The sequence below is a fragment of the Ranitomeya imitator genome, chromosome 10, assembly GCF_032444005.1.
Source record: "Ranitomeya imitator isolate aRanImi1 chromosome 10, aRanImi1.pri, whole genome shotgun sequence".
NCBI lineage: Eukaryota > Metazoa > Chordata > Amphibia > Anura > Dendrobatidae > Ranitomeya > Ranitomeya imitator.
In genome coordinates this window covers 59326402-59348448 of record NC_091291.1, presented here as the reverse complement: position 1 = coordinate 59348448, position 22047 = coordinate 59326402, and the positions used below count along the sequence as shown (strand labels likewise).

Here is a 22047-nt window from a genome sequence, read left to right as displayed (position 1 = left end):
GTATGTGTTTGCACAAACGGTTAGAAAACGACTCCATGAGGATGGTCTGAGTGCCCGACATCCACAGATGGAGGTTGTGCTCACAGCCCAACACTGTGTAGGACGCTTGGCATTTGCCACAGAGCACCAGGATTGGCAAATTTGCAACGGGCGCCCTGTGCTCTTCACAGATGAAAGCAGGATCACACTGAGCACATGTGACAGATGTGGCAGAGTCTGGAGACGCCGTGGAGAGCGATCTGCTGCCTGCAACATCCTTCAGCATGACCGGTTTGGCAGTGGGTCAGTAATGGTGTGGGGTGGCATTTCTTTGGAGGGCCGTACAGCCCTCCATGTGCTCGCCAGAGGTAGCCTGACTGCCATTAGGTACCGAAATGAGATCCTCTGACCCCTTGTGAAACCATATGCTGATGCGGTTAGCCCTGGGTTCCTCCTAATGGACGACCATGCCAGACCTCATGTGGCTGGAGTGTGTCAGCAGTTCCTGCAAGATGAAGGCATTGAAGCTATGGACTGGCCCGCCCATTCTCCAGACCTGAATCCGATTGAACACATCTGGGACATCATGTCTCGCACCATCCACCAATGTCACATTGCACCACAGACTGTCCAGGAGTTGGCGGATGCTTTAGTCCAGGTCTGGGAGGAGATCCCTCCGGACACCATCTGCCGCCTCATCAGGAGCATGCCCAGGCATTGTAGTGAGATCATACAGGCACGTGGAGGCCACACACACTACTGAGCATCATTTCCTTGTCATAAGGCATTTCCACTGAAGTTGGATCAGCCTGTAACTTCATTTTCAATTTGATTTTGAGTATCATTCCAAATCCAGGCCTTCATTAGTTAAGAAGTTTGATTTCCATTGATTATTTTTGTGTGATTTTGTTGTCAGCACATTCAACTTTGTACAGAACAAAGTATTTAATGAGAATATTTCATTCATTCAGATCTAGGATGTGTCATTTGAGTATTCTCTTTATTTTTTTTTTGAGCAGTATATATATACCGTATATACTCGAGTATAAGCCGAGATTTTCAGCCCATTTTTTTGGGCTGAAAATCCCCCTCTCGGCTTATACTTGAGTCATACCCGGGGGTCGGCAGGTGAGGCGGGGCGGGGGCTGTCTAATAATACTCACCTACTGCTGGCGCAGTCCCTGCACGTCCCTGCTTCTTCCAGCGCTGCAGATTCTTCCTGTACCGAGCGGTCACATGGTACTGCTCATTACAGTAATGAATATGCGGCTCCACCTCCCATAGAGGTGGAGCCGCATATTCATTACTGTAATGAGCCGTAACTGTGACCGCTCAATACAGGTAGAAGATGCAGCGCTGGAAGAAGCAGGGGCCTCACAGCGCCAGCAGTAGGTGAGTATATGGGGAGGGGAGCGCTGCGCGATATTTACCGCTCCTCATTCCGGTGCGGCTCCGTTTTCATCGTCCTCTGGCTGTGACGCTCAGGTCAGAGGGCACGGTGACGTAGTCAGTGCGTGCCCTCTGCTGAATGTCAGTGCTGGAGACGGAGCCGCACGAGGAGCAGGTAAATATTGAAAGTGCCGGGGTCCTGAGCGAAGAGAGGTGAGTATGTGATTTTTTTTTTTTTTTTTATCGCAGCAAAAGCATATGGGGCAAGTGACTGTATGGAGCATCTTATGGGGCCATAACATTTGTGCAGCATTATATGGGGCAAGTGTCTGTATGGGGCCATAACGTTTGTGCAGCACTATATAGGGCAAATATCTCTATGGAGCATCTTATGGGGCCCTTATTACCCTTTATGCAGGATTATATGGGGCATATTTTAATATGGAGCATCTAATGGGGCCCATCAAACTTTATGGAGCATTATATGGGGCTCCTGATTCAATATAGATATTCAAAAACACTTAACCTACTGATGTCTCAATTAATTTTACTTTTATTGGTATCTATTTTTACTTTTGAACTTTACCGGTAGCTGCTGCATTTTCCACCCTAGGCTTATACTCGAGTCATTAAGTTTTCCCAGTTTTTTGTGGCAAAATTAGGGAGGTCGGCTTATACTCGGGTCGGCTTATACTCGAGTATATACGGTATATATAATTAGTCAGCTTCTGTAAAATCACTGCAGGAGCCGACAGGATAGAAGAAATGGCTTACATACACTAAATAGATGCAGAATAGTTAGATATGTCAGTGATCAATACAATTAGTATAGTGTGTGCAAATTAGGGGACAGGTATGTAATTAATAAAACATTTTTTCCCCAAAAAATATCTTTTGGGCTCCCTCATAATTTTCCAATCCAGAGAGGGAAAGCCAGCGACTGGGGGCCGATGTTTATAGCCTAGGAAGAGGTTACTACCCATAGATCTCCCCAGGCTATGAATATGAGCCCGCAGGTGTATATTTTGCGTTTACTGGCTATTAAAATAGGGTGGCCCCCAAAAAATGACATGGGGTACCCTTTTAATTAATATCCAGAAAAGTCTATGCAGACAGCTGCGGGCTGATAGTCATAGCCTAGGAAGGGGCCATGTGTTAGGTGTCGAGTTCCCACCGCTGCACAGGGGAACTCTCGAACCATGTCCGCTGCGGTCCCCCATTCTCCTTCAGCCACAGTGGAGCCTGCTTAGCGGAGACGTCAGTCCCAGCGTCTGGTTCAAGCAGATGCTGTGCGTTTGGTTATAGCTGCCATTCCAGGCTCAGCCTTTGTAACCAGCATTGATCAGCGGCGTGCACAGACGTTCCAGGGACTAAGGCCTGCTTCTACTGAGCATGCCCACGGGACGCCCTCTCATTGGTGGTCGGGGGTCACATGCTCAGCTCCTGTAGCAGCTCCGATTGGAGCACTAAGAAGGTCCTGGAAGGCTACAGATATAAAAGGTTTGCATGCGCTAGTAAAAATCAGAAATCGCGTGTGTGTGAATGTGTGACTGAATATGGTGACAGCTCCTTAATCATACCCATCCCTAGTGTTGTTTAATCTACTTGGGTGATTGAAATACCTAGCGCCAGACTGTGCCATCCAGCACTAGGCATGAGTACACAGCGTCAATTAGCAGCGACCGCTAGTGCGGCGCCTTTCGCAACAAGTGTGCTTTCCTGGCCCTTGTTAGGGTGGTTAGTGGCTTCCGCCAGAGCGGCGCTGTACGCACTCAGTGCGGTAAATCATTATTTAGGTTTTTCCCTGGCACCGCAATTGCGGCGCCTAGCGCTAGTGGTCTAGAGGGACTCTAACCCCGTGTCTTTGGGGCAGAGTCCTGTGACCCAATACTAGCATTCTCTCTGCGGTATTGCGGCCCTGTGACTCAACAGGGTTCGCTTCCTTACATACCGGGTGAAGCTAACCCGTGTGTTCACATTATACCGCCATATACTGATTGCCATTACCGAGCAGCAGGTGTCATCTCTGCACGGTGGACCCCAGACTGCGAACACACCTTATACCATCCTTATAATTAGTTGGTGAGTTCCGCCAGCCCTAACACAATGGATATTGACTCCCCCCTGGCTTCAAACACCAGCTCTCAGCCGCCCCAGAATTCTGGCACTTAGCCTCTCTCTTCCCACTGCCCTGTATCTGTGGCATATGGGGTAATAGTTTGGGGGTTGAGGTGACCTTTATATTGTAAGGTCACATCAAGCATGGCCTTAGTAATGGAGAGGTGTCAATAAGACACATATCCATTGCTAATCCTATACACTGTGTTGCAAATTATTATGCAAATTGGATTTAAGTGTCAAAGATTTAATTGTTTTGTTTTTCAAATAAACTCATGGATGGTATTGTGTCTCAGGGCTCAATAGATCACTGAAATCAATCTTAAACACATGTGATAATTAGTTTTCCTGGTGATTCAAAATAAAGGAAAACTACTTAAAAATGATGTTCTACATTATTAAGCAGGCCACAGTTTTCAAGTAACATGGGAAAGAAAAAGGATCTCTGTTCCCTAAAAGCATCAAATAGTGCAATGCCTTGGTCAAGGGATGAAAACATTAGATATTTCCCTAAAACTTAAGCGTTATCATTGTACTGTTAAGAGATTTGTGGCTGAATCTGAGCACAGACGTGTTCGTGCTGATAAAGGCATAATGAGGAAGGTTTCTGCCAGACAAATTTATTATTATTTATTTATATAGCACCATTAATTCCATGGTGCTGTACATGAGAAAGGGGTTACATACAGGGTTATAGATATCGTTTACAGTAAACAGGTTTACAGTGACAGACTGGTACAGAGGGGAAGAGACAAGAAGGTAGGGGTGAGGCGGCTCTGGCGGCGGTGGCTTGGTTATTGTAGGCTTTCCTGAAGAGATGGGTTTTCAGGATCCGTCTGAAGGATCCGAGGGTGGTCGATAATCGGACGTGTTGAGGCATGGAATTCCAGAGGATGGGGGATATTCGGGAGAAATCTTGGAGGCGGTTGTGTGAGGAACGAATAAGTGTGGAGGATAGTAGGAGGTCTTGGGAGGATCGGAGATTACGTGAGGGAAGATATTGGGAGATTAGTTCAGAGATATAGGGAGGGGACAGGTTGTGAATGGCTTTGGAGATCAGTGTTAGTAGTTTGAACTGGATTCGTATTTCTGATGACACTTAAAAGATATCACTTCAAATGATGTCACATCTGACCAAGGCCATATCTGACTTGCAGCATGCAACTTGTACCATTAAAATAGTATTAGGATTAAGATGGTATTAGGATTAAGAGAGCAGCTGCCAAAATACCATTACAAAGCAGCAAACAGTTATTTGAAGCTGCTGGCGCCTCTGGAGTCCCTCGAACCTCAAAGTGTAGGATCCTTCAAAGGCTTGCTGTGGTGCATAAACCTAATATTCAGCCACCCTTAAACAGTGTTCACAAGCAGAAATGGTTAGGCTATGTGCACACGTAGGAAATGTGGTACAGAATTTTCTGCACTAAATCTGCATCTCCTGGCAGAATCCGCAGTTGCGTTTTTTTATGCAGATTTAGTGCGTTTTTTGTGTAGAATTGATGCTGATTTTGTGCAGTTTTTACCACTGCAGTTTTTACCACTGCAGATTTCTATTAATGGAGGGGTGCAGAAACGCACAAAAGAAGTGACATGCACTTCTTTGAAATCTGCAACGTTTTTGCGCTGATTTTTCTGCACCTTGTGTACAGCTTTTTTTTCACATTGGTTTACATTGTACTGTAAATCAGAGTGCAGTTCTGCAGCAGAAAAATCTGCTGCAGAACTGCACTAATTCTGCACTAAATCTTCATCGTGTGCACATACCCTTAAAGTGGCCCCAGACATACATGAACACTAATTTCCAAATAGACTTGTTTACTGATGAGTGTCAAGCAACCCTGGATGGTCCAGATGGGTGGAGTAGTGGATGGTTGGTGGATTGCCACCATGCCCAACAAGGCTGCGACGTCAGCAAGGAGGTGGAGGAGTCACGTTTTGGGCCAGAATCACGGGGAAACAGCTGGTAGGACGCTTTAAGGTTCCTGAAGGTGTGAAAATGACCTCTACAAAGTATTTATAGTTTCTGACTGACAACTTTCTTCCATGGTCTAAAAAGCAGAAACGTGCCTTCAGGAGCAAAATCATCTTCATGCATGACCATGCACCATCTCATGCTGCAAAGAATACCTCAGTCATTGGCTGCTATGGGCATAAAAGGAGATAAACTCATGGTGTGGCCACCATCTTCACCTGACCTCAACTGTACAGAGAACCTTTGGAGTATCATCAAGCAAAAGATCTATGAGGGTGGGAGGCAGTTCACCTCAAAACAGCGGCTCTGGGAGGCTATTCTGACTTCATGCAAAGAAATATAAACAGAAACTCTCCAAAAACTCACAAGTTCAATGCATACCTCCCAACTTTTAAAGATGGGAAATTTTAGACCACGCCTCTGACCACACCCATTCATTATTAGTCACACCCATATCCATGTCCCAACCACACCCATTTAGCATTGCTGATCACACTGTTTTATATACAATAATTATAAACAAAAAAATATGGCCACACAGTGCTCCATACTGTATAATGGCCACACATGATGCTCCATACTGTATAATGGCCACAGTGCTCCATACTGTATAATGGCCACACATGATGCTCCATACTGTATAATGGCCTCACATGATGCTTCGGACTGTATAATGGCCACACATGATGCTCCATACTGTATAATGGCCCCACAATGCTCCATACTGTATAATGACCGCACGTGATGCTCCATACTGTATAATGGCCACACATGACGCTCCATACTGTATAATAGCCACACATGATGCTTCGTACTGTATAATGACCGCACGTGATGCTTCGTACTGTATAATGACCGCACGTGATGCTCCATACTGTATAATGACCGCACGTGATGCTCCATACTGTATAATGACCGCACGTGATGCTCCATACTGTATAATGACTGCACGTGATGCTCCATACTGTATATTGGCCGCACATGATACTTCGTACCGCATAATGGCCACACATAGCTACTCCTACACACGCGGCTGCGCTCCGTACACACGTGCTCCGCTCCATACACCTCGTACACACGCGGCTCCACTCCGTACACCTCATACACACGCGGCTCCACTCCGTACACCTCATACACACGCGGCTCCGCTCCTTACACCGGTTCGTACACATTTAGCTCCGCTCCGTACACCTCATACACATACGGCTCCACTCCATACACCTCATACACACACGGCTCTGTTCCATACACCTCGTACACATTCAGCTCCGCTCCATACACCTCGTACACACACGGCTCCGCTCCATACACCTCGTACACACACGGCTCCGCTCCGTACACCTCGTACACACACGGCTCCGCTCCGTACACCTCGTACACACACGGCTCCGCTCCGTACACCTCGTACACACGCGGCTCTGCTCCGTACACCTCGTACACACGCGGCTCCGCTCCGTACACTTCGTACATATTTAGCTCCGCTCCGTACACCTCGTACACACACGGCTCCGCTCCATACACCTCATACACACACGGCTCTGCTCCATACACCTCGTACACACACGGCTCCGCTCCATACACCTCGTACACACATGGCTCTGCTACATGCACACTGTACACCTCCTGACCCCACACAAGGCATTACTTACGTATCCAGCACCAGTAGCACCATGTGGCAAGTTGGCAACCAGCACACAGCCGAGTCCTGCAATCCACGGAGGTCCCGATCATGTGACCCCAGCTCCTCCCCTCCTGTGACCTCATCACAGGTCCTGTGAGCACAAAGCAGGCAGCCAATATGTGGTGTAAGGCTCTGTGGTGCAGGGATGACCGACTGATACGTACTGCACTGCATAGGTACGGAAGAGTAAGGGGCGTGGCTTTACACAAGGGGGCGTGTCGACTGCTTCTCCTACTCTCTGCGGGACGCAGAGCGTCCTCTGCTGGACAGCGGGGAAAAGGCTCGAAACCGGGACAGTCCCGCACAATGAGGGACGGTTGGGAGCTATGCAATGGATGCAAGAATTGTGTAGGTGATGTCAAAGAAGGGGTCCTATGTTAACATGTAACTTGGCCTGTTAGGAGGTTTTGGAGTTAAATAGCTGTTTTGTTCAGTGATTATGACCTCCTAATGCTGCAAATTCCACAAATGAGCATTTTCAGTTCTTTAAAACATATCAAGTGTATAGAAATTCTACTGTGCCTAATAATTTTGAACAGTGCATTTTGAGTTTTTATTTATTTTGGAGATTATACTGTTATCATTGGGATTTTTCTTCAATAAAATTCGATGTATAATCTAACGGGTGATGACTTTTATTAGACTGACTGTCATTTGCACCGACCATTTAGGAAAATCAGAGAAAAATATCATTTGCATAATAATTTGGAACACAGTGTAATTGTTACAGGTTCAATAAAGACGCAGCTAGAATAACGTCTTTTAATGTAATAAAACACTAAACACAGTTTTTCCTCTTTATTATTCAGCTAATACATACGACGCCCTCGTTCTTCTGTAATAAATAATATAAAAAAAAACAACAACCACATACAATACCTGTCCATTGTTTTGTTCCACGCAGTAATCCATGTATGAGGAAAAAACAGTTTGCAACCAGGAGTGGTGCTGAAATGCGACCCCCATGGCTGCAAACTACTGGTGAATGAATGAGATGATGCCAGCACAGCTTCAGAGACTAGCGCTGACGTCACTGAGTCTGCCCTCCCTGCCGGCCTGAACTGCGATGAACTCTGCAGCGTGGCAAAATGAACTGGCATTTTCCCATGCTCCAGAGCTCAGCACGGGTCAAGCTGGCAGGGAGGGAAGACTCAGTGACTTCACCGTTAGTCACTGAGCCCTCGCCGGCAGCATCACCTCATTCCCCAGTTGTTTTTGTAGCTGGGCCAGTAGCATCTTAGCACCGTCCTGGTAGCAAACTGTATTTTCCCCAGATATGGATTACTGCGTGGGACAGAACGATGGACAGGTATGGTATATGGTTGCTTTTGTTTTTTTATTCATTACAGGAGTTCAAGGGCGTCTCATGGATTAGCTGAATAATAAAGATGGTAAACAGTGTTTATTTATTTAATTAAAAACTTTATTCTGGCTGTGTCTTTATTGAACCTCTAACAACTATGGGATTAGTAGTGGATAAGCTGTCTCATTGACACCTCTACATTACTAAGTCGGGCTTGATGTGACCTTACAATTCAAAGGTTACATCAACCACCCAACTATTACCCCATATTGCCACCGCTACAGGGCAGTGGGAAGAGAGAGGCTAAGTGCCGTAATTGGCGCATCTTAAAGATGCGCCTGTAACAGACACCATAACAAACTTACCCCCTGAGTCTGTACAAGTGTCCGGGGTGTGCTGGGAAATCCTGCTGTGACGTGAGATGCTGTTGTGAGCACACCTGCAGGTGAACAGGACCTGCAGCACGTGACCACCGTGGGAGTGTTTGGAGGCGTGGCTAGGTCCTGAACTCCCAGGGATGATGACAGGAGCCGGGGAAGCTGAGAGAAGTGTCAGGCGAGCCGAAGTCAGACCAGAGAACAGCATGGTAGCCAAGGGGAGAGAATAATAGCGTGGTAAGAGACAAGCCGGAGTCAGAAGCCAGAGAGAGACATGAGGTACCAGAAGGACTAACGAGCAGGAAGTCAGGGGACAAAGCAGAGATCAAAACCAGGAGTTTCTCGTGAAGTTCCGAATCAGGTGGCAAATGCGAGAACAGGGAAAAGACAGAGTCATACACAAGCACGCAAAACAGGAATAAGCAATATACACAGGTATTCACGGGGTCAGCGGCTCTGCCAACATCGGCTGTATAACTGACAACGGGCACAGCACAGGGGCGGGTAAATATAGCACTCACCAACCCAAAGAGAGGCCACATTAATTAACCCTAGAAGTACTGCCAAAGAAATCCCAAACAAACCATGACTGTACCCCCTCTCAACAGGGGCCACTGGACCCCCAAGCTTCTCAAGATGCCTGGCATCAAACGCGCAGATAATATGGTCAGCATGTATAGAATGGGCAGGGACCAATGACCGATTCTCCGGACCGTACCCCCTCTAGTGTACTAAATACTGCAAAGTACGGCGCACCCACCGGGAATCTACGATGCGTCCCACCTCGTACTCCATGTGACCCTCCACCAATATCGGGGGAACCGTGGACAAAGAAGTCTCCTCAACAGTTCCCAAGGGTTTCAACAGGGACTTGTGGAACACATTGTAATTTTTTAACGAACCGGGGAGACGCAACCTACAGTACAGGCCACCATGTTAATAATCTCCACAACAACATATGGACCAATAAATTTCGGATCCAAGTTGGCAGAGGGAACTTTGAGCACCCACTTTGGACAACCACACCTTCTCTTCAACCTGGAACGTAGGACCCGACACACTTTTCTTATCAGCAAAAAACTTGTACCTCCCCTGAGCCTTGGAGATGTAACGACGAACTTCAGCCCACAGGACCTTCAAACGCTGAACAGTACCCTCAGTCCCTGGACAACCAAAATCCAAGTGCGAAAACTCCCCAAATGTGGATTAAACACATAGTTATCAAGGAAGGGGGACATACCAGTGGACTGACTCACACAACTGTTGAAAGCAAACTCAGCCAAAGGCAAAACATCAGATCAATCATCCTGCCTGATAGAGGCCGAACGCCGCAGAATTTGCTCCAGGGACTGATAAGTGCATTTTTTTACATCAGTAACCAGCGATGGCTACCAAAAAACCCCTTTTCACAGCCTCCCAGGTGGCCAAAATCCCTGGATGGGCACTTAACATGGACTCATGGAACTTTCGAAGGAGCCTAAAACGAAATTGCTCAAGGACAAACAATCTCCCAACTGGCTTGGAACTTGGAGCTAGAGACTGGGCCTCAAAATTCTCTCTCCAACTCAAATGAGATATCGGCCACAACCACCCCAGGGTGAAGAATGGAGGATGGAGGTTCGGGAGGGGACACTGGCTCAAAGCTATGGGATAATGCATCAGCCTTAACATTTGTTGATCCCAGGCGAAAAAAGTAATGGAAATTAAATCTGAGAAAAGAAAGCGACCACCGGGCCTGCCTGGTGGTCAATCTTTTGGCAGGCTCGATGTAAGCTAGGTTTTTATGATCAGTCACCACAGTAATAGGATGAACCGCCCCCTCCAAAAAATGCCTCCATTCTTCAAAAGCCAACTTGACCACAAGAAGTTCTCTGTTGTCCACATCATAATTTCTCTCTGCCGAAAATAACATTTTGGAAAAGAAGGCGCACGGTTTGAGGTTAGTCAGAGTGGCGGGTCCCTGAGACATCATTGCCCCTACCCTCACCTCGGAAGCGTCAACCTCCACCACAAAGGGTTCAGACGAATTCGATTGAACCAATACCGGGGCGGTCATAAAACACTTTTTCAACGCCAAAAAAGATTCTACCGCAGACGATGACCAGTTCTTTACATCTGCACCCTTTAACGTGAGATCAGTAAGAGGCTTAATTACCTGCAAAAACCCCTTGATGAACTTTCGATAGTAGTTTGCAAACCCCAAGAAGCGTTGCAAATAGTGATGAGCGAGTATACTCGTTGCTCGGGTGGTCTGAGTATTTGTGACTTTTCATTGGAGATTTAATTTTTGCTGACACGGCTGCATGATTTACAGCGGCTAGCCAGCTTGAGTACATGTGGGGGTTGTCTGGTGAGAATCCCCACATGTAATCAAGCTGTCTAGTAGACGCAAATCATGCAGCTGCAGCAAGGAAAACTAAATCTCCGAGCAGTCACAAATACTCAGAGACCACCCGAGCGTGCTCGGGAAAACCCGAGCAACGAGTATACTCGCTCATCACTAGTTGCAAACCCTTCAAGTCACGGGGCTGAACCCAATCACTAATAGCCTGCACCTTCTTGGAATACATGTGAAACCCCTCATTGTAAACATTCAAACTCAAAAATGATAACTCCTGTACAAAAAATTTACATTTTTCAAAGTTTGCAAAAAGTTGGTTTTCCCTGAGTCTCTGAAGGACAGTACACAAATAGTGTAAATGGGTTTCACTCTCGGGGGAGTAAACCAAGATGTTGTCAAGGTAAATATTCACAAAGCGACCAATCAGATAAGCAAACAGCATTAATAAAAATTTGAAAAATGGCTGGGGCGTTTGTTAGCCCGAAGGGCATAAACACATTCTAAAAAATAACTTCTCACGTGAGAAACGCCGTCTTCCACTACTCTCCCTCTCAAACCCTTATCCAATTATAGGCTCCCCGCAAATCCAACTTAGAAAACCATTTGGCCCCAGACAATTAGTTACACAAGTCAGGAATGAGAGGAAGTGGGTACGTGCTTCTCACAGTGATTTTGATGAGTTCCCGAAAGTCGAGGCAAGGATGCAAACCACCATCTTTTATCTTTACAAAGAAAAAGCCAGCTGCCACAGGAAAAACAGAAGGGTGGATATGTCCATTACGAAGACTCTTGGCAATATGCTCCCTCATGGCCAGACGCTCAGGACCAGACAGTTTAAACAAATAGGCCTTGGGTAATTTAGCCCCAGAAATTAAATTGATGGCACAATCAAAAGATGGATGTGGCGGTAGAACCTCAGCCTCGCTTTCAGAGAACACAAAGTCCTTCAGGTACTCCGGAATACCTTCCAGACCGACAGACAACACAGATACAGACTTCAAGGACTTAGACAAGGACACAGATTTACAACATTTGTTAACACAATTAGGCCCCCATTGAACAATTTCCCCAGTAACCCAGTTAATAACAGGGTTATGATGCTGTAACCAAGGTGTCAGGAACATGAGGTATTTGATTTTCTGGGATCACGCACACTGAGCTCTGCTACGTCTCTTAAAGCTGAGCAGACACACGCTGTAGGCCATCCTGACACCACCCTCTTCTCACTCTCCCTGCTGCTGTGGTTGTAATTCAAAACCCTTTCTATAATCACTGAAGTTTTATTGCTTTACTCTGCAGAGCAGTCTCCCTAAAACTACTCACACCCCCTCCCACATGGTACTAGTTGAAACTGGTGTAGCCACCGTGAGATTCTTTGTTCCATTAAAGTGACAGTCTGGCACCAATTCGGGCTAGAGATATAAGAATTATATATTCCGGATGTCTATCGATAGATCTATCACTCACTGAAACCGCTAGCAGCTAAACGCAAAGAGTGCAAAGTGTGGATTTCTCCTTAAGTGGTTCATGTAAGTATGCTGTGCTTACACTTAAAAGAATCACCCCGACATGGTGCACCTCGAGAATCTGGTGTATTTCATATGAGTTTCATACAGCGAGATATGCGTAAAAATAGTTTTCATATTCTAAGTAAAGGGGAGGTGTCAGCCTCTAAGTGATGTCATCACAGGGGGAATGTCTGGGTTTTGGGCTAGGAATAACTTAGTGAGCGAGCATTTTTGCAGTGTCTTTGTCCGGAGTCTAGTTGAGATACAGGGGGGTGGCATGCATCTAGATGTATCCCCTCCTCCACAGCACACGGCCAGTCATGAGGTAAGATGACATAACGCTGTGTAAGTGTTTTTCCATGTTTAATCACTTTTTTATTTGTAATTGTATTGTGCATATGATTTGTCTCCTTTATAATATCTTTTTATACTTTGTAAACACTGCCTACCTTTTTTGGAGTAAAATATAAAATGACTAGCTTGTCTCTCCATGCTCTAAACGAATTGTTGCATCCGCTGAGGTGAATTATGCTACTGATTTTGGGTTTGCTCCGGTCCCGTCAATACTTTGAAAATCGGAGCTGGTGGCAGCATACTTTGTTCTGTGCATTTGGGAGGCTTTGTAGCGACTGCGGCATTGATAATTATTGTTCCCGCCCGAGTGGGAGTAGTTACATCGCCCTTGCTGCAGCATGCCCAATAGCCAGTACATAGCAGGCAGTCTTTCTGGCGTCTAATTACCCTAGGTGCAGTACCCCAACTGACCTGAGGGTAAGGGGGGGGCACCAGAGAGCTGCAAGTTCCAAACCAAAACTGGGAAGTGAGATATAGATAAATCCCCTTCAGAAGACACCAGGGGTAACCAAACAACCCCGGTTTGTGACAAATTGGTGTGAGTGGTCGGGATGATAATGGTATCTTCCCCGTGAACCGTGACAGATTGCTGGGATCCGATACACAAGGCAATTCTATTTGCCCACTTTGATGCCAAGTGTGGTGCCCAGAACCCATTTGGGCCAGGCTAGAGGGACATGGGTTTGTTGCAGGGAATCACTATCTGTGTATTTAAGGCTATGTGCACACGTCAGGATTTCTTGCAGAAATTTCCTGAACAAAACCTGTGTATTTTTTGGGTTTTTTTTTTCCGGAGGTTCTGGGATGCAATAATATAGTGGGAAATCCGCAAAATTAATGAACATGCTGCGTTTTTTTTTCCACGGTGCACAAATATTGCGGAATGTATTCTAAATGATGGGATGCATATGTATGCGTATTTTAAGCGTTTTTATCGCATTTTCGTAGCGAAAAAAACGCAACGTGTGCACACAGCCTAAGTGTCAGATCAGTGGCCCAAAGTTATTTAACCCCTTAAAAACATCAGTTACTTATTCAAATGGCCAAAATTGACTGTCTGCCCACTTTGCTGCCAGTTCTGATGCCCAGAACCCATTTGGGCCAGGCTGGAGATACATGGTTTTGATGTGGGGTGCCCTGTTCTATATGTCTGCAGTGCGAGATCAGTGGCCCAAAGGCATTTCACCCTTTCTTCAGCGTTCTTTGGTGCCCATTTTGATGCCCATTTCTGTGCCAGTTTTATTGTTTTTGTAGCCGGTTTTAAGTGTATTCATATTAGGGCACCTCACTGCATTGTCTTTTATTATTGTGATGCTTATTTTTTGTTGTTAAACCTATAAAAAACAGAAAAGAAAAAATTGCCGAATAAGAAACTGACCGAATCAGAAACCAACTTCAGCCTCGTCCGCAGTGGTTACTATTCCTCAGTAAAGACTTAGTTACAAAGAGAAGAGATTTTTTTTAGGTAACCTGCCTAATTGTGCCACATGGTTTTCTTGTCTATTATTCATTTTCCTATTTTTTTTCGCTAAACATCTCTGCTTTTTATATTGTGTGGGATTCTACATAATATTCTCGGTTCGCCTGTAACTATAAAGCTTCTGGTCATGAACTGGTTAATGAGCTACCAGAGGAGGAGTTACTGGCTGCATGTAACAAAGGATATGACATTCCCTTTAAGGCAGTGAAGTTAAAGCAATGATAAGACTGCTGGAAACAGATTCAATGGGGGATGGAAAGGAGGCTAAAGATGGCCGAGTGGCTCTCAGCAACATCCACTTAGGTCGGCTGAAAGTTTGCAGGCAGTAGCTGAATGGAGCTGCGGGAAGGTAACATGGTCTGCTTTTTAGCCCTAATCCAGGCTTTATATGTCATGCCCAGTGTAAAGACCCCGGATGTTTGTGAGATGGGACAATGAGATGCTGGGATTATGGCGTTTTGGCCTTTAGTAAATCTGGGCGGTGGATAGAGGGAGGAAAGCCGTGCAGGCAGGATGGGACCGACATGGGAAAGAGAGGCTGTTTGGGAGCAAGGTTCCTGCAGGATGAGAGCAAGCAGCCGAGTATTCCCGTCATTCTGCAAACCTCTGGGAATTCTTTACTTTTAGTCTCCCCGTGGCTTACATTTTAGTTTCCTTTGGAGGCGATTATGGCTAAATGTAAAATGATGACCGACTTGTCATATGAATCTCCAGGAATCTAGAAAACGATGGGAAATCTCTTCTGATAACTTATTCAGATCCAATATATAAATATCGGGCTAAATTACTTTTATTTAAAAGAAAACAAAAAAAACACTGGAAATAACCATCTCATCCACGAGTGAATGTTTGGGATTTGTCTGGCATGTACGGTGCTGATCTGCAGCAGGCGATAGAACTACTGAACACGTGCTCCAGGATTCCCATAAAACATTCTCACTTCCCTATTGCTACGTATTTAAAATCTTCCTGCAGCTCTTTAGCGGAAGATTAAAAATGGTGAAGAAAACGGCTACACCGTCCTCAATCGTAACATAACCCCCCCCCCCCCCGAAATTAATTACAGGGTATGCTGCAGACACAACTTGCGGTAACTGATTCGCTTCATAACAAAGGGACGTGTACATCTTTCCACACTATTGTGCTCTTCCATCAGAATTCCCTCTTACATGCATTACTTTACAATGTTTCCCAAACCGTTTTAGCATTCAGGAAAGCGTTATTATTAGATGCAAGTCAGATATAGTGGAGATAACATGAAACCACTGGTGCTTTTGTTTATAGTCATTCAACTGGGCAATATGTCTGCTATATACTGGTACAATAAACAGGATACCCCCATGAGCATAGACTTGTAAATTGCAAATTCTAGCACTTTAATAACATTATTTTGTAATCCTGACATGTATAGCAAAACTGACACGTCAGTGAATGCCTCTCAGCAGCATACCTGATGTGTGTGTGACTTCCTTCACACTTCCCAAGTACTTGCTAATTTGTGTTGGTACCTCGCTTGTGCCTCACTGAGCAAGGCTTCAGTGTGATAGGAAGATCCTAGCTTCCAGTCTCCCTTGAACTAAGTAAAAATGTTTTAGGCTATGTTCATACGTTCCTGATTTCCCTCCTTTTTTTCAGGACTAAAAACCGCAGCTCTTGGCAGAAAACGCAGGTCCTTTTTTTGATGCGTTTTTTGGTGCAGTTTTCTATGCAGAGTCTGTGTGTTTTCTAGGAAGTTTTTTAGGGTTAAAATGGCTGAAAATACCCCAACCCTACCCCTAACCCTAACCCTATTCTAACCTTAGTGGAAAAAAAAAAATTCTTAATTTTTTTATTGTCCCTACCTATGGGGGTGACAAAGGGGGGGGGGTCATTTACTATTTTTTTTATTTTGATCACTGAGATAGGTTATATCTTAGTGATCAAAATGCACTTTGGAACGAATCTGCCGGCCGGCAGATTCGGCGGGCGCACTGCGCATGCGCCCGCCATTTTGCAAGATGGCGGCGCCCAGGGAGAAGACGGCCGGATGGACACCGGGAGGCCGGGTAAGTATAAGGGGGGGAGATGAGGGCACGGGGGGGGGGGCGTCGGAGCACTGGGGGTGGGGCATCGGAGCATGGGGTGGTGGGATTGGGGCACGGGGGGGGGGGGCAGCCACACTGCAGCGGTTCTGCACCACAAACCGCAGAAAACCCGCAGATATTTTTTTAATCTGCGGGCTTTACTGCGGGTTTGACCTCACAATGGAGGTCTATGGGTGCAGAACCGCTGCAGTTCCGCAAAAAGAAGTGACATGGTACTTCTTTTTTACCGCGGCTATTCAGCGCGGCTTTTTTCGCGATTTTCCGCAATGTGGGCACAGCAGTTCCTGTTTTCCATAGGGTACATTGTAATGTACCCTGCATGGAAAACAGCTGCGGACCCGCAGTGGGAAAATCGCGGCGATTCCGCATTAAAAAAAGGATTGTGTGAACATGGCCTTAAAAAAAATAATACGAATATAACAAAAATATAAAAGTTCAAATCGCCCCATTCAAAATAAAACAATAAAGGAAAAATACATATATATTTTTATATATAAAATACATATATTTGGTATTGTTGTGTTCAGAATCATCCAATCTGTCAATATATAAAAGGAATTAATCTGATCTGCAAACTATAATGGGAAAAAAGTAAAAACGCAAGGATTACATTTTTTGGTCACTGCAACGTTGCATTAAAATGCAATAACAGGCATCAAAAGATCGTATACACACCAAAATTGTATAATTAACCCATTCATGACCGGCGCTTTTCTCAGTTTTGTGTTTTTAAATTTTTCGCCCCCCTTCTTTCCAGAGCCATAACTTTATTTTTTTTATTTTTCTGTCATATGGCCATGTGAGGACTTATTTTTTGTGGGACAACTTGTAATTTGGACGACACCATTGGTTTTACCATTTCATGTAAGGCTACTTTTACACTTCAGGTTTTTGCCATCGGTCACAATCCGGTAAATTTTGAAAAAAAACGGATCCAGCTAAATTAGATGCTGGCTCTGTTTTTTCATCATAGTCTTGTATTCACGCCGGATGGCCATACGTTTCATCTCTCTCTCCCTCTCTCTCTCCTAGTCTGATCAGGGAAAAAAAAAAAAAGCAAAATTGCAAAAAAAGTGCAATCCCACACTTGTCTCTTTTGCTAGGTTCACTAAATGCTAAAACTGATCTGCCATTATGATTCTCCAGGTCATTACGAGTTTATAAACATAAGGATGAATGACCTCGGGGAGATCGAAACATCCAACACCGCGGAGACACCATCACATGTTTCCCAACGCAGTGATCCAGAACACTGCCCCCATCCCTTATGGGAAATATGCAAATGCATACAGAAAAGCCGCGGAGACACCATCACGTGTTTCTCAACGCAAGCAATAAATAGCCAGGTCTATAAACATAAGGATGAATGACCTCGGGGGGGATCGAAACATCCAACACCGCGGAGACACCATCACGTGTTTCTCAGCTGTCTGTGGATGGATACCATGTTTTGGCATAGGTGGTTTTCCCTTTTGGGATGCTGCCCTTCCCGTGGTTGTTCCTTCCTGGTGAAAGACCTGGCTATTTATTGCTTGTGTTGAGAAACACGTGATAGTGTCTCCGCGGTTTTTCTGCATGCAATTACGAGTTTATAGACACCAAACTCGTCTAGGTTTTTTTTTTTAAGTGGTGAAATTTTTTTTTACAGAATTTGCTTAAAAAAAAAAAAATTGCGCCTTTTTCTGATATTCATAGCGTCTCCATTTTTCATGATCTCTGGTTGAGTGAAGACTTATTTTTTGTGCACCGAGCAGGCGCCAGGAAGCCTCCCTGATGTGCTCGTCAGATCGCTGATCTGACACAGTGCACAGCAAAGAGTCAGATCAATGATCTGTCACTTTACTGTGATGTCCCCGGGGCCCTGGGGCGAAGAAAAAAAAGAAAAAAAAATTCCTAAATAATAATAAAAAAATATTGTTCCAATAAATACATTCCTTTAAATAAAAAACAATAAAAGTACACATATTTAGTATTGCCGCGTCCGTAACGACCCGACCTATAAAACTGTCCCACTAGTTAAAGGGACACTGTCACCTGAATTTGGAGGGAACAATCTTCAGCCATGGAGGCAATCTTGCCTTGCGCAGGTGTGTACTATGGAGGACAGAGAATGAACTTCAATCCAATATTGCAGCCAGCATGCAGCCAGCGGGTAAGGAAAGGGTGAATCAAACACCCCAAAACCCCGCCTCCATGGCTGAAGATTGTTGCCTCCAAATTCAGGTGACAGTGTCCCTTTAACCCCTTCAGTGAACACCGTAAAAAAAAATTAAAAAAAGAGGCAAAAACAACGCTTTATTATCATACCGCCGAACATAAAGTGGAATAACACACGATCAAAAAGATGGATATAAATAATCATGCTACCGCTGAAAACGACATCTTGTCCCGCAAAAAACGAGCCGCCATACAGCATCATCAGCGAAAAAATAAAAAAGTTATAGTCCTCAGAATAAAGCAATGCAAAAATAATTATTTTTTTTCTATAAAAGTTTTTATCGTATAAAAGCGCCAAAACATAAAAAAATAATATAAATGAGGTATCGCCGTAATCGTACTGACCTGAAGAATAAAACCGCTTTATTCATTTTACCAAACGCGGAACGGTATAAATGCCCCCCCCCCCCCCCCCCCGAAAAAAAATAAATTCATGAATAGCTTGTTTTTGGTCATTCTGCCTCACAAAAATCGGAATAAAAAGCGATCAAAAAATGTCACGTGCCAGAAAATATTACCAATAAAAACGTCAACTCGTCCCGCAAAAAACAAGACCTCACATGACTCTGTGGACCAAAATATGGAAAAATTATAGCTCTCAAAATGTGGTAACGCCAAAATATTTTTTGCAATAAAAAGCGTCTTTTAGTGTGTGACGGCTAGAAAACCCGCTATAAATACTAAATTGAACCCCCCTTCATCACCCCCTTAGTTAGGGAAAAATATAAAAAAAAAATGTATTTATTTTCATTTTCCAGTTAGGGTTAGGGCTGGGGTTAGGGTTGGGGCTAGGGTTAGGGCTACAGTTAGGGTTGGGGCTAAAGTTAGGGTTGGGGCTAAAGTTAGGGTTTATATTACATTTATGGTTGGGATTAGGGTAAGAGGTGTGGTTAGAGTTACTGTTGGGATTAGGGTTAGGGATGTGTTTGGATTAGGGTTTCAGTTATAATTGGGGGGGTTTCCACTGTTTAGGCACATCAGGGGCTCTCCAAACGTGACATGGCGTCCGATCTCAATTCCAACCAATTCTGCGTTGAAAAAGTAAAACAGTGCTCCTTCCCTTCCGAGCTCTCCCGTGCACCCAAACGGGTTTACCCCAACATATGGAGTATCAGCGTACTCAGGACACATTGGACAACAACTTTTGGGGTCCAATTTCTCCTGTTACCCTTGTGAAAATAAAAACTTGGGGGCTAAAAAATCTTTTTTGTGGAAAAAAAAATATTTTTTATTTTCACGACTCTGCATTATAAACTTCTGTGAAGCACTTGGGCATTCAAAGTTCTCACCACACATCTAGATAAGTTCCTTGGGGGGGTCTACTTTCCAAAATGGGGTAACTTGTGGGGGGTTTCTACTGTTTAGGTACATTAGGGGCTCTGCAAATGGAATGTGACGCCTGCAGACCATTCCATCTAAGTCTGCATTCCAAATGGCGCTCCTTCCCTTCCGAGCTCTGCCATGCACCCAAACGGTGGTTCCCCCCCACATATTGGGTATCCGCATACTCAGGACAAATTGAACAACAATTTTTGTGGTTCAATTTCAACTGTTAACCTTGGAAAAATACAAAACTGGGGGCTAAAAAATAATTTTTGTGGAAAAAAAGAATTTTTTATTTTCATGGGTCTGCGTTATAAACTATAGTGAAACACTTGGGGGTTCAAAGTTCTCACAACACATCTAGATAAGTTCCTTGGGGGGTCTAGTTTCCAATATCGGGTCACTTGTGGGGGCTTTCTACTGTTTAGGTACATCAGTGGCTCTTCAAACGCAACATGGCGTCCTATCTCAATTCCAGTCAAGTTTGCATTGAAAAGTCAAATGGCGCTCCTTCCCTTCCGAGCTCTGCCAAGCGCCCAAACAGTGGTTTACCCCCACATATGGGGTATAAACGTACTTAGGACAAATTGTTCAACAACTTTTGGGGTCCATTTTCTCCTGTTACCCTTGGTAAAATAAAATAAATTGGAGCTGAAATACATTTTTTTGTGAAAAAAAAAAGTTAAATGTTCATTTTTATTTAAACATTCCAAAAATTCTTGTGAAACACCTGAAGGGTTAATAAACTTCTTGAATGTGGTTTTGAGCACCTTGAGGGGTGCAGTTTTTAGAATGGTGTCCTTGGTTATTTACTATCATATAGACCCCTCAAAATGGCTTCAAATGAGATGTGGTCCCTAAAAAAAAAAAATGGTGTTGTAAAAATGAGAAATTGCTGGTCAACTTTTAACCCTTAACTCCCTAACAAAAAAAAATTTTGGTTCCAAAATTGTGCTGATGTAGACATGTGGGAAATGTTACTTATTAAATATTATGTGTGACATATCTCTGTGATTTAATTGCATAAAAATTCAAAGTTGGAAAATTGCGAAATTTTCACAATTTTCGCCAAATTTCCATTTTTTTTCACAAATAAACGCAGGTAATATCAGAGAAATTTTACCACTATCATGAAGTACAATATATCATGAGAAAACAATGTCAGAATCACTGGGATCCATTGAAGCGTTCCAGAGTTATAACCTCATAAAGGGACAGTGGTCAGAATTGTAAAAATTGGCCCGGTCATTAACGTGCAAACCACCCTTGGGGGTAAAGGGGTTAATCTTTATTTGCAGTTTTCAGTTAATGAGATTCTCATTGTCTGGGGGAGGGCATGTGGACGAGGCTTTATGTGGTGCTCTGTTCTCATATTCATCCTTATGGGCTTATGAACCTTCAATGACCTGCATCCTATTTTAAATACTGCGTTTGCGCGACTCATATTCTGGTCTTTGGAAAAAAAAAGTAACTACAGAAAAATGGCGTCAGCGGCGCAGTAGCATCTATCGCTTACCCATTTTTCAGCAGCCAGATAGTTCCTTTCCTCCTCAAATATGGCGCTTGCGCAGTAGCATCTATCTGCCGATAGGTGCTAGTGCGTAAGCGTCGGCGCCATTTTGCTGCAGCCATATATATTATATATTTTTTTTTCCTCCAACAAATTGTCAGCAGTTGGAGAGAAAAACAATTTGGCTGCAGGAAAATGGCGCTTGTGCAGTAGCATCTATCAGCAAACAATAGATGATACTGCTCATGCACCACCTGCGCCATTTTGCCGTAGCTAAATTTGTTTTTTGTCCAGAGACTATAATATGAACTGTGCAAGCACAGTATTTAAAATAGGAGGAAAGTCACTGAAGATCCTTAAAGGGAACCTGTCACCCCGTTTTTTCAGATTGAGCTATAAATACTGTTAAAT

General features: G+C 44.4%; 1 protein-coding gene across 2 annotated transcripts in view; it reads left to right on the top strand.

Moving 5' to 3' along the window:
- LOC138652023 (zinc finger protein 271-like) overlaps positions 1 to 22047 on the top strand; it is a 99514-nt gene that overhangs the window by 11543 nt on the left and 65924 nt on the right. Inside the window, exon 1 of one of the 2 annotated variants that reach the window (XM_069742719.1) lies at positions 14715 to 14851. The exons of the other annotated variant lie outside the window; for it this stretch is intronic. The gene's annotated coding sequence lies outside the window, so the exon portion shown is untranslated. Of the gene's footprint in view, positions 1 to 14714; positions 14852 to 22047 lie in introns of those variants that run through there. 2 annotated transcript variants of the gene reach the window in all.